The following is a 14,429-nucleotide window of genomic DNA, read 5'->3' on the forward strand; positions in this document are numbered from 1 at the left end:
TAAAGTCTGTTTTATCTCAACATCCTTCAGGTTTAAGAACAGGTGTTCCAGTTTTCATTAGTATCAGTTTTCTGTAAATGATAAAACTTCAGCCAAGAAAAGTAAAAAACCCAAACTTCTCACTATATTAAGTACATGATTATTTTAAATGTCACATGCTGTTCTGGACCTTTTAAGCCTTTAATGACAAAAAAAATTTTACAAGTCTCAGCAGCAAATTTTTTTTTTTTTTTAAATTTCTTTAAGAACAGTAACAGTGAAGTAACTAAAAGTAATTAGTGTCACTATGGTTATCTAAAAACAGAAACAAAATAATCAGCAAAAGAATACAAACTAGAAATCTTCTTTGAATTTACAAATTGTTTTTTTTTATTTGAAGAAAAAAAAAGTAACCGCAATCTAGTTATGCTGGCATATAATTAGAGTTGACTTTTACCTTCCCTTATCTCCTCCATCTCCCAAACATTAGTTATCCTTTAAAATTTCCTCATAATCAGACAGCAGTTTCAAAACCTTGATGATATAAATTTGCTATATGTATATGCTATTGTGGTCACTGCAATAACTAATACTTAACCACTGTAACTGCTTTCACAATATCAGCAGCTACATAGAAATGACCCGCTATACACCTTTGCAATAGTTCACTACACTAGTTATTTGTCGAAATTAAGATGCTAAGCATTTTGCCTATATATTAAAATTTTGGCAGTTTACTCAAGCAAAAAGAGCCTAAATCTTAAAGGCGTAATAAGGACGTTTCCAAGCTAACAGAGAACGTGTTAATAAACTTAACTTTGACATGTAAGTCACAAGAGTTTTTCTTAGCTATATATTAACCTCCAGTGTTTGAATTAGTTAGATCAGAATACATTTATACAAATAAAATTGTTTAATACTTCATAAATTATACATTTCAACTGATCAAACTGTTCCAACATGAAGTGTATACTACATATAAATAAAATTTAATACAGATTGAAGAAGTAAATTTAAAGGTGTTTAAGTATTAGGTTAATTAGGCAATAATTTCACCAACATAGTAAGCTGTATTCTGCAGCCATTCGCAATTTATTAATGAACTATGAAGCAAATAAGATGATTTAGCAGTTAAAGGGCAACAAAGGGACAATTCTTCAAAGTTGTTCCCAAAATATCATCCTAATATTTCCTATGCGTGTTACTTCTCCCAAGCATATAAACATGAAATACAAAAATGCTGTTAAAGGTATTGACTAATTTTGACTAATATTGGCTAAGATTTTGTATTTTCATAGTAAGCAATGGTCAAGTTGTCACAATAATTACACTGTCTTGGATGCCTTACATTGAACACAAACAGGACTCAATTGGATCCAGAGACATGGAGTTGCTTTGGCAGTGTTCCCCACATTCTTTAAGGAGGTGCATGCCAAGTAACAGATAATTGACCTAGAAGCATTGTCTTAACAGTACAATTATCCAAATCCTACTCTATATGGGTTTCTTAATTTTGAGTACATTTTGCAAATCTTCATTATCCCCCCAATAATGCAATGAGATACTATTTCTGCAAAAGTGAGATTCAATGAAAATCTTGAGACAAGCTTGGTGGCGAAAAACTCCAATTTATTAGTGTTAAATATATTTGGACATTTCACAACTGTCTCAATTAGAATTTCCATATTAAAATAGAAAAAAGAAAAAGAGGAATCATCCTGAACACATTCACTGTGAATGCACAAATGGAGATGTGCAGTAGCTGTGATGGACTTGTGACACACTGAATGTAAATTAGTCAATACATTCAAATAAATCTAGGATACACTGGCATAAAAAAGGTCAGGCCAGTTAGAAAGCAGTCAGGACAGAAATCTTGGTTCCAAAAAAATATTTTTGCTTCCACATACTTACATCCTAGAAAAATGAAAGTTGTCTATGCACAATTTCTTGCATATCTTTAAAATCAAACAGCCAAAGGAGGCACACAACTATAAAGGAATAAATGCTAGGCATGCTATATGACTGTAGCTGAATACTACAGTACAAGGGAAGTTAGGCATTCAAAGCTGTTAAGTAACAGCACAATAGCGTAATAGAGGTATATTTGAACCTAGCATATTTAAAAAAAAAATTAGCATTCTTAGGCTTACATCCATTCTTTTCATCAATAATTCTGGCACAAGATAACAAAATAATTAATAAAAAAGGAATCTGAGTTTAAGAGGAAAGCATAAAGGCAATGGAGCAGAATATTTTCCTAACAGGAATAAAAAGTTATTTTTCCTTCTACTGTGCAAAAGTAATTTGGATGAAAAAAGACATTAAAACTGGGGAAAAAAAAACAAGCGAAAAGATAAACAGCTCTGAAATTATTAATTAAATAGAGACTTTGAATAAAAATGAGTGTCTGAGAGAAGAGTACGTAGAGTAACATTAAAAAAAATTTAAAAGGTGAAGAAATAAACATCAGGTATCTGGCATACACTTGAAAAAGAGGTGGGCAAGGGATTGTTGCCATCTCCATAAATACCTTTAACCGTTCAGCAAAAAAATGCATTGCTATCTATGAAAGTGCCTTTTCTGAAATCCCCAATTTTCAGTGTTCCATAATTTTAAACTCTGCTGTGACCTGTGAAATTTCCTGGAATCTCATTTATAAATTCAGTTGCAGGTGCAGTAGGTAACTTTTTTTTCACACCTATTTTTCATTATTAGCATTCTGTCTCCTCTATGTCTGCACCTAAAACCAACCTAAATATTTTCTTAGAAGATGGTATTTAACAGGATGTAAGTCATATATTAGTTTTGTGAGAAAACATAATTTTCTAGTACTCCAGCCACAAAAAGCACCTACCTCCAAGACCTGCTTCCAGTCTCCTGCAGAACACCTTTTCCAGTATCAGAAAAGCACTCTTTTGGAAGGAAGGACCAGGAAGGCAACAACAGGGTGTGCCTTTTATGTGAGACAGAAGTTGGAAAGTATGGAGCTCTGCTTTGGGCTAGGTGATCAGGGAAGAACTTACGGCTCAGGATTAGCAGGCAGACCAGCATAGCTGACATCGCAGCATCTGCCTGCTATAGACCAGATGGTTGACAGGAAGGTGATGTAGATGAGGCCTTCTTCAGATTACAGGAAGAAGCCTCACATTCACAGGCCCTGGTCCTCATGAGGAACATCTTCCACACTTTCCAAGTGTGTAGGTATGGGGTTAGGAAAACCAAAGCCCACGTGGTTTTGAATCTGGCTGGTGACACGAAGGGCTACATGAGCAGACTCCACTAGAGTGTTAACAGCTGAAAGAAGACTGGGGAAAACACAAACCCTGCTGAGTAGGGCAGGGGCCCAGGGTGTCAAAGGACATGAAAAATGCCTTTTTTTTACCTTAGTATTTAGTGGTAAGACTGGCCTTGAGGATTCCCAGCCCCATGAGACCCAAGGAAAAGTCTGGAGCAAGGAAGACTTAAACCCTCAGTGGAAGATAATCAGGTTACATTAAAAACAAAGTTTTTGTTTTGGAGCAGAGGAGATGAGTGGGCTGTGATAGAAACAATGATGCAGACACCAAGGTCAGTGAAGAAGGAGGGGTGGAGGTGTGCCAGAGCAGATTCCCCTGCAGCCCATCATGAGGCAGGCTGCCCCCCACTGTAGCCCACAGAGATTAACGGTGGAGCAGATGCCCAAATGCAGGCTGTGGAGGATCCCACACCAGAGCAGGTGACTGCACCTGAAGAAGGCTGTGACTCTGAGGGAAGCCTACCCTGAAGCAGTATGTTGCTGGGAGGACTGCACCCTGTGGAAGGGACCCACGCTGGAGCAGTTTGTGAGGAGCTACTGCCGTGTGGAAAGGACTCATGTTGGAGAAGTTTGTTGAGGTTGGAGCAGGGGAAGATCGTGAGGAGTCCTTCCCCTAAGGAGGGAGCAGCAAAGAATGTGGGACGACCAACCACAACCCTCATTCCCTGACCCCTGTGCTGCTGGCAGGGAGGAGGTAGAGAAAATTGGGAGCAAAGCTGAGCCTGGGAAGAAGGTACAAATACAATCAGATTTTTTCTGTGAGTCACTAACCTTTTGACTGATATTCATTAATTAAACAAAGTAGCACTGAGCTTTCATATGTGCATTACTGCTAATGTTGCAATCAAAAGCAGCAGCCAGTCACAGCAACACGCCAGGTATCACCTACTCCAGGCCAATACTCTGTAAGCCTGTAAACATCAACTGTAAGCCTGCAGTTTCCATTAAGACATTTTCAAATTTGAGAGATCTAAGAAGATTTTTATGTGAATTAATCAATTCTCATTTAAAATTAGAGGTAGATTCAAATTGTCTACATTATTTCTAGTGTCCACGTGTGGCAAAACTGAAACAGTCATTAAACTGGTTCAAGACAGCCAGTGTGCAAGCACAGAAGCAAGTTATGTTTGACCTACTTCAATAGTTCAGAAACAGAAATAGGAAAGACAGCAAAATAGTATGGTATTTTTGCTGTTTACACGATCTAGATCATAGAATTATAGAATCGTTAGGTTGGAAGAGACCTCTAAGATCATCAAGTCAAACCGTCAACCTAATATCACCATGCCCCTAAACTAAACCATGTCCAGAAGCACTACATCTACATGTTTTTTGAATACCTCCAGGGATGGTGACACAACCACTTACCTTCCAATGTTGGACTACTCTTTCATTAAAGAAATTTTTCTTAATGTCTGATCTAGACCTCCCCTGGCACAACTTGAGGCCATTTCCTCTTGTCCTATTGCCTGTCACTTGCAAGAAGAGACTGACACCCACCTCACTACAACCTCCATTCAGGTAGTTGTAGAGAACAATAAGGTCTCCCCTCAGCCTCCTCTTCTCCAGGCTAAACAACCCCAGTTCCCTCAGCTGCTCTCCGTAAGACCTGTTCTCCAGAACCTTCACCAGCTTCGTTGCCCTTCTCTGGACATGCTCCAATACCTCAATGTCTTTCTTGTAGTGAGGGACCCAAAACTCCACACAGTATTTGAGGTGTGGCCTCACCAGTGCCAAGTACAGGGGGGTGATCACTTCCCTACTCCTGCTGGCCACACTATTTCGGATACAGTCCAGGATGCTGTTGGCCTTCTTGGCCACCTGGGCACACTGCTGGCTCACGTTCAGCCGGCTGTCGACCAGCACCCCCAGGTCCTTTTCTGCCAGGCAGCTTTCCAGCCACTCATCCCCAAGCCTGTAGTGCTGCACGGGGTTGTTGTGACCCAAGTGCAGGACCTGGCACTTGGTCTTGTTAAACCTCATACAATTGGCCTCAGCCCATTGATCCAGCCTGTCCAGATCCCTCTGCAGAGCCTCTCTACCCTCAAGCAGATCAACTTAGTGTCAGCAGCAAACTTACTGAGATACGTCAGTCATCCTGAAATCTTCAGAGCCAGCTCAAGAAGAGAAAATCTGTTTCACAACCTATGGTTGAGTCCATACTTTCAACTCTCCTTCCTCAATCTGAACTGAAATTAAGGTGAAATTATTTAAAATCTAATTGAAGGTGTAGCATGAAACAGGCTACAGCTATGTGCTTTTTTTTGCTATCAACATTCTTATATACTACCATGTTTCAGTAAAGGAAAGCAAAAACTTTTCTCTTAAATTCATATAGAGATGTTGGGGGGAAAAATATCTCAGAAAAGCATAAATAGCTTCTTCCTTTCAATTACCAAGTTCACAGATTTGCAATAACCATATGAAGGTATACTTAGCTTCGAAACAGAAGTAAATCTGTCAGTCCCTGCTTCATCAGTTTCTCCGGAATGGAGATAATCTCTGCAGTCAAAATGATAAAAAATTAACTTTAGAGGTGAACTGCAGTTTGAAGAAAGAGCATGGCTACTCATACTGTACCTTATTTCAGGTGTAGTATAATGGCAACAGACAACTTCTTAGATGTTAACTTCCATCCCTATCATTTTTTATTCCCAAGAGCTACCCTGCTAAATAGAAAAATTGGTGTCTCTATCAAAATAGGATAAAGACATATCTGTTTGCATGGGGGTACACTATATTTACTAGAGTATTAACACGCAGGGAATACGTCCTCCAGAGAAAGTTGTATTTCCGATACAGGATACGAAATTTATTAATCATACGGCCAACCACCATTGGAAAAACATGACTATTTCACCCTGTCACTTCAACTGCAAGTGCTTCCAAGAGCTCGTTTTGTTTGACATCCAAGTGCAAGATGGCTTCTTGAAATTACTTCAGGAAATGAATGTTCATACAAGGCCAGGACTGCTTACATACATTAAAAGCATAATACAGGGGTCTTCCAGAACAGGAAGATTTCTCTCTGGGATCATTTGTGTTCATTCCAAATATACATTTAACACCTTCCTATTGTCAACATGAACAGGCCTACCGTTCAAGGAAGATGCGCATTTCAGATTTCTCTCATGCGTCCTCAGGTTTCAGCAACTAAGACTCCTCACAATACGGACAGCTGGTGGGTCATATATTGTAGGTCTAGCACTAGGTAGAAATTGACAACGTTCCTCTATCAACAACAAAACAGAGGCCGGAGAAGTTAGATACCTGTTTGCTCCTCTCTCAAATGCTGGGAAGTACCCATACTAGAGGCAAAATTAAACTCCCCAGTTGTCAACAACAGATAAGGAAGAGGTGAAGGCAGACAAAAGGCACAGGAGGGCTGAGTTTATCCATTAGGTAAGCAAGGTCAGGAGCAAGTGAGGAAATAGAAGAAAGAATAAAAACAGAGAAGGAGGAGAGGGCAAAAATCCAATGATGCAAGGAACTGCAAAGGAAGAGATGCTTTAGGAAAGGTGCAAACCAGAAGAGTTATCCCTAACTCAGAGTCATCTGTGCCCTACGCACACCAGCCGTTCTGTGTCCAGATCAGCGGCGCATGGCATCACCGTTATAGGACAAGGTCCCTTAGAAGAAGTACTAGCCCTGGGACAAGATCACACTGGGAGTAGTGAGGAGGGGTGCTACCTACAATTAGCTTCCCACTCCCCTATCCCTGTTAGTATGTTCTATTCACTTTTAACTGCTATCCTCCTCCCCTTCTTGGCACACACTGAATTTTCAGCCCTCAAAACCAAAGCTCTCTAAAGCTGCTTTACCCTTCTCAGCAACCAATATCCCTACTTAGTTCTGGAACATCTGTCATCATTGTAAAAGTGAATTTTGCCATCATTAAGACAAAATTAGTTAACTTGTTTCTTGCTCTTGGAATTGAAAAAATGTAATGACAACTCTCCTCCAAGATAAATTCTTTTCATTATAGGAAGTTTAGCATGCAACCACTAGAGCTAGTTCTCACTTATTCAGCCATTTAATTTATTGAGATTACTATGATAATGAATCTAAAACCAAAGATCTTAAGAACAACATTCTATGATTCTGTGATTATGAGGCTTAATTCAATTCTGAAAGCAAGAAACTACATGGTGAGGGGGAAACAGTTAGGACACATATTTCTAAATACTAAAAGAAAGAGGAAAAAAATCAAAAGGATCCATACACCTGAAATCAGGCATCACATTAAGCCACATTATTTAACACTCCTTTTTCAACACTTTACAAATACAAGCAAATTTTCACATGTATTACGCGCAAAGTTTGAGATTCGCACTATGTTCAGTCCTAAATTATTTTAAAGGCAAAACTGTGCAGTGAATCACAGAATCACAGAATGTTAGGGGTTGGAAGGAACCTCGAAAGATCATCTAGTCCAACCCCCCTGCCAGAGCAGGACCACCTAGAGTAGGTCACACAGGAACATGTCCAGGCGGGTTTTGAATGTCTCCAGAGAAGGAGACCCCACAACCTCTCTGGGCAGCCTGTTCCAGTGCTCTGTCACCCTCACTATGAAAAAGTTTTTCCTTATGTTAATGTGGAACCTCCTGTGCTCCAGCTTGCACCCGTTGCCCCTTGTCCTGTCATTGGACATCACTGAGAAGAGCCTGGCTCCATGCTCCTGACACTCGCTCTTTACGTATTTATAAACATTAATGAGGTCACCCCTCAGTCTCCTCTTCCTCAAGCTAAAGAGACCCAGCTCCCTCAGCCTTTCATCATAAGGGAGATGTTCCACCCCCTTAATCACCTTTGTGGCTCTGTGCTGGACTCTTTCAAGCAGTTCCCTGTCCTTCTTGAACTGAGGGGCCCAGAACTGGACATGCTATTCCAGATGCAGTCTCACCAGGGCAAAGTAGAGGAGGAGGAGAACTTCTCTCAACCTACTGACCACACCCCTTCTAATACACCCCAGGATGCCATTGGCCTTCTTGGCCATGAGAGAACATTACTGGTTCATAGTCATCCTGCTGTCCACCAGGACCCCCAGGTCCCTTTCCCCTATGCTATTCTCTAACAGCTCAGTCCTCAACCTATACTGGTACATGGGGTTGTTCTTTCCCAGATGCAAGACTCTACACTTGCCCTTGGTGTATTTCATTAAATTTCTCCCTGCCCAGCTCTCCAGCCTGTCTAGGTCTCTCTGAACGGCAGCACAGCCTTCTGGTGTGTCAGCCACCCCTTCCACTTTTGTGTCATCAGCATATTTGCTGACAGTGCACTCTGTTCCCTCGTCCAGGTCATTGATGAATGTATTGAATAGTAGTGGTCCCAGTATCGACCCCTGAAGGACTCCACTAGATACAGGCCTCCAACTAGACTCTGTCCCAGTGACCACAACTCTCTGACTTCTTTCTTTCAACCAATTCACAACCCACCTCACTACCCAATCATCCAGAACACACCTCCTCAGTTTAGCTGCAAGGATGCTGTGGGAGATGGTGTCAAATGCTTTACGGAAATCAAGACAAACCACATCCACTGCACTACCATCATCTATCCACCTGGTTATGTCTTCATAAAAGGCTATCAGGTTGGTCAAACATGACTTCCCCTTGGTAAAACCATGTTGACTGGTCCTAATGACTCTCTTATCCTTGATATGACCAGAGACAGCACCAAGGATAAGTTGTTCCATCACTTTTCCAGGGATGGAGATGAGGGTGACCTGTCTGTAGTTAGCTGGGTCCTCCTTGCCCTTTTTGAAGACTGGAGTGACATTTGCTTTTCTCTGGTCCTCAGGCACCTCTCCTGTTCCCCACGACTTACCAAAGATGATGGAGAGTGGTCTAGCAATGACTTCAGCCAGCTCCCTCAGCACCTGCAGGTGAATCCCATCAGGGCCCATGGATTTATGTATGTCCAGATTGCTTAATTGATCCCCAACCCAGTCCTCATCAACCAAGGCAAACTCCTCCTTTATCCTGACTTCCTCTGGGACCTCAGGGATCTGGGGCTCCTAAGGACAGTCTCCAGCAGTATAGACAAAGAAGGCATTCAGTAGCTCCGCCTTCTTTGTATCCTCTGTCACCAGGGCACTGCCTCATTCAACAATGGGCCCACACTGCCTGTAGTGTTAGTTTTGTCTGCAATGTATTTGAAGAAGCCCTTTCTGTTGTCCTTGACCTCCCTTGCAAGGCTTAACTCCAAGGAGGTCTTAGCTTTCCTAGTTGCCTCCCTACATCCTCTGACAACAGTCTTATATTCCTCCCAAGTGGCCATCCCCTCTTTCTTCCTTCTACAGACTCTCTTCTTCCATTTGAGTTTGCCCATCTGTTCCCTGTTTAACCATGCAGGTCTCCTGACCCCCCTTACTTGATTTCCTACCTGCTGGGATGCTCTGATCTTGAGCTCGGAAAAAGTGTTCCTTGAATATAAACCAAATATCTTGGGCCCCTTTACTTTCTAGTACCCTGTCCCATGGGATTTCCCCTAGTAATTGCTTGAAAAGGCCAAAGCTGGCCCTGCTGAAGCCCAGGGTTGTGATCCTGCTTGGTATTCTGTTCCTACTGCACAAGATCCTGAACTCCACCATCTCATGACTGCTGCAGCCAAGGCTGCCCTCAACCTTCACCCCTTCAACCAGACCCTGCTTGTTAGTGAGTATAAGACCCAGCAGTGCTCCTTTCCTAGTTGGCTCATCCACCATTTGCATCAAGAAATTGTCACTGATGCACTGGAGGAACCTTCCGGACTGTGAATGGCTGGCTGTGTAGGCCTTCCAGCAAGTATCTGGGCAGTTAGAAACCCCCATGAACACCAGAGCCTGTGATTGCGAGGCTGCTGTCAGCTGCCTGTAGAAGGCCTCATCAACTTCCTCATCCTGATCAGGTGGCCTGTAACAGACACCCACAACAGTATCTCCCATGCTAGCCTGCCCCTTAATTCTCACTCACAAACTCTCAACCTGCTCCTCATCCACCCCTGGCCAGAACTCAATACATTCTAGTTGCTCTTTCACATAAAAAGCAACTCCACCTCCTCATCTTGTTGGCCTGTCTTTCCTAAAAAGGACATGGCCATCCATGACCACATTCCAGTCATGTGAGCTGTCTCACCATGTCTCTGCAATTGCCACCAGATCATAACTCCTTGACCGCACACAGATTTCTAACTCCTATTTATTCCCCTTGCTGCACACATTGGTATACAGGCATTTGAGGGAGCAAGCTGAGCACACTGTCTTCACCCTAGGGGGATGGGAGGCCTTCTGGTCCTCCTTAATGCTAGAACACTGCCCCACTGGCGCAAATCCAGCTACAATCCCACCCCGCTTTGAATCTAGTTTAAAGGTCTATGTATGAGCCCTGCAACCCTTTTCCCTCTACAAGATAAGCCCTTCCCACATATTACCATCAGGCCTGGTATCTTATAAAACCAGCCATTACCAAAGAACCCAAAACCCCGCCTGTAGCACCAGTCTCGGAGACAAGTATTTATGGATTGGATCCTTTTATTGCTTCCCATGTCATCACCCGCAACTGGATGGAGGGAAGAGAAAATAACTTGTGCACCAAGAAAATAACTTGTGCACCAACTTTAGCATTAACATGAAGTTTTAATTCTTATATACCTTACAAAATATTTTAAAGTTTTGAAGCAGCATCTCCAAAAACAAGGAGACAGACACAACCAAGTATGCATTCTGTTTTATATGAATGTGTGTAATATATGAGTCTAATATACAAAAACCCCCAAATTAACACGCAAAATTGATCAGAATAAAACTCATCCCTCAGAATTAGAAGGGATGAAACTAGCCCAAAACCTTAAGTTTACCTTTTCCTGTCTTTACTCAATGGCACTTAAAGTCTTTTCCTCATAATTTGAAGCTTTATAATTTAAATATGACATGTACTCAAATGAAAAATTCCCCAAACATCAACAGTTACAGAGATAAATAAATGAAACAACGTCTAACACCAGTAATGACTGTACTTAGGTTACCATGCTATTTAATCCCAGCTAGGTGTTACTGTATGACTTAGTGTAGTTTCTCTGGATCATTATGTACTGATCTGTCAATGTTTTCTTCAGTATAAACTTTCTCTTTTACCTTTCTAAAACATCATTTAAACAGGGAGTCTATCTGACCTGCCTCTTTTTTTTTTTTTTTCCACACAAAAATATCATTCAAAATGAAATTATAGTACTAAGCTAATTCATTTTTAATCATGACTCTTTGCAACAACAGGAATATTGCTAAATAAAATAAGCATATTAAAGTCACTTTTTCAATAAAAATTTAAAAGATATTCCCCCAAAAAAAGGCGGAACAGAAACAAAGGATTCCAAAAGAAAACATTTTTGGTGCTTTCAAAACAACTATAGATTTATTAAGTTAGAAGAACAGATGTCAGTTGCCAAAGGAAAAAAAAAAAGCCTATTTCAAAAAGAAGGATCACACCACATCAACAATATTGTTCTTTAAAAAAACCCAGCTTGCTTAACTTCCAGAAAGGGTTGATGATGGGAAAAAATGTGTATAACCGCAACTAGAATTTTCCAGCAGCAATGCAGTATTACTTCAAATGCGACTGTGTGGTATTTTTTTGATTATCACAGGAAAAGTATGATCCAGTTCTTAGTGAATCATCAAAACCAGTTGTCTGTAGATAGACCAAACATCAGAAGTCTTATCAGCTAAACAATCTGTCCAAAGAATTAAGTTTACACTCAGACTGCTAGAACCCAGGCACTATTTTCCTTTCTCAAATTAAATCTTCCCTCTCTGATTTGCAAATAAGAGAACAACACCTACTAAACAGGAGTATTCACTTTGCTATTGAAGGGTTTTTTTCACTATATTACGAATTGGGGTTTGGTAGTTTTAAAATACAGCATTTCTTCACTTCTACAGCATATTGCAATGGGGCTGCAGCAAAATTTTAGACTTACAGGATTAAAATAACCACTAATTCTACATTATAGTAAAACATGTGTATCACCTGCTAGCACTAAATGTCTCGAAAATATGCAGCACCTCGCATTTTAGAGAAGAGCCAAGTTGTTACAAGTTGAGATGACCATATACGACCATGTGATCAAAAAAAGGGAAAAAGATAAGACTGACATATCAACCGAAAAGATAGAAAAATCGAACATACAGTTGCACCTGTTTCCTTCCTGTCTAAATAAGCAAGGAATTATAAGCCTAACATTGCATTTATGCAACTTTATGGTTGCAACACTGCACACAAGGCAAGAAAACTAAAACTACACTTCCCACAGCAATTTTAACTCAGCTACATTTTGTATACAAAGAAGTTAGAATTACGGTATGTTATTCTGCCTCTTAAATATTAAAAACATAGAAGTAGGAATGTGGGAATCATAATTCTAATTTTACCAGCTTGTATGAATTCAAGATCTCAAAGAGACCATTGCATTAAATATCTAAACAGCTCTGTAATACTAGTTAATAGCAATTTGCTTATCCTATTTACGAACCCACTGCTGCCCCTTTACTGTCTCTGGTGGTTGTAGAAACATATGGAAACAACATTAAGACTGTGAAAATACTACACGCTCTGTTCAATCTTGATTTTTTGAAGCTAATTTTATTTATATGAAACACAGGACTTTTTACTTTTCTTTTTTACACAGGCATAAATATGGAAACACTCCGTTGTCATTCATTGGTTAAATGCTAACACTACACTTAGATTATTGCCTCCCTCTGCTTAGGAACAGGGAGTATCGCTCCCCTTCAATTCTTCCATTTTCAGTACTATCAAATTAAGTATAAGGCTTTTCCCACACCTACAACAAAGAAAGTTCGTGACTAGTCCAGAACACAACTTACTTCACCAGCATGCTAACCCTACTCAGAGAAAACATCTGTAATATGCTTTATGTTCCCACCTTGTCTTTCAAAATATTTTTTTATATCAAAAAACCTGAAAGCATATTCTATTGAAACAATTTTGTCACAATGGAACTGTGATAACCTAACTATCACCCTTGACTGAAGCAGAAATCAATAGCAAAAGATTAAAAAAAGGAATTACTGGCTTAGTTGACAAAGATTAATGAAAATTTCTCTCAGAACTAAGCACAATAACTTCACCAAAAAAAAAAAAAAAGACTCTAATCTAAATATCACCTTGTTAAAGATCTGACTAACTGGCCCTATTACCTCCAAATCAGCTTTTGAGAATTCCCTATGTCGCAAGTGCCACAAGTTAGTTAATTAGTAAATATAAAGGTGCATGAAACAATGCATGTTTGTGTAAAAAGCAGTTTACCATCTCATGAGGCATTTGTTTCACATATTATACTAAAATATTAACACAGACATTTCATTTAAGAGGAATTAAGTCAATGCACACCTACAGCTTAGGATGCCAGAATCAGTTTGACTGGAAGTCTTATCCTGAGAGTTCCCAAAGCTATGCCAGAGTCATGACTACAGTCTGCTCTTAAGCTTTTCAAGTCAAGAGCACTAATAACCAGCTGTTTCTACTGGAAAAAGAAACGATAGCGAGACAATTTGTGTAGCTGCCAGATTTACTCAGTGTGTGGCCACAGGTGTTGACCCTAGTGTTGTAGGAGCCAAAAGGAGAAAGATAAAAGGAATTGGCACTAAAAGCTGTACTAACAGAAGGTATCCAGTATTCAAGTTTCATGAAAGTAATTTTAACTGTCAAGTCTTAGAAGCATGGCTCACCTTTCTTCTCTGATTTGATTCTGGCTACATCCAGAAGACAACAAGAGGAAGTACACAAGTTTTTCTACAAAAAGTTAAAGGTTATGATCCTTTCACTGCCATTCTTGAAAACTGTAGTACCTGACTCAAAGAGGTATGATACAGACAGACTGACACTTGCAAACCTCAGTGACATTTCCACTACTGAAATACTTCTGCTTGAAGAGCATTGTGAAAGTATTAAAAAATGAAGTCCACTAATTCTATTGTGAAGAGTTTATGACTATCATTAACTTTAGCCAGTATGATACTCCATAAATCAGGTTTTTAAGGAAAACTTATTTTTATAACATAGCTAAGCGAACATTTCTTTCATTGAGTAGGATGTTACACACATAAGAAAAAAAAATTAGATTATTATATTACCATAAGTTCTGGGAAGTACTG

The 14,429-nt window shown here is 40.0% G+C and overlaps 1 protein-coding gene across 2 annotated transcripts in view; it reads right to left on the bottom strand.

The window, feature by feature from the left end:
• The window catches only part of CCDC91 (coiled-coil domain containing 91), a 128,767-nt gene that overhangs the window by 98,138 nt on the left and 16,200 nt on the right, over positions 1-14,429 (bottom strand). The window lies entirely within an intron of this gene.

Source organism: Leptosomus discolor, chromosome 1 (genome assembly GCF_034619465.1).
Source record: "Leptosomus discolor isolate bLepDis1 chromosome 1, bLepDis1.hap2, whole genome shotgun sequence".
NCBI classification, from domain to species: Eukaryota; Metazoa; Chordata; class Aves; order Leptosomiformes; family Leptosomidae; genus Leptosomus; species Leptosomus discolor.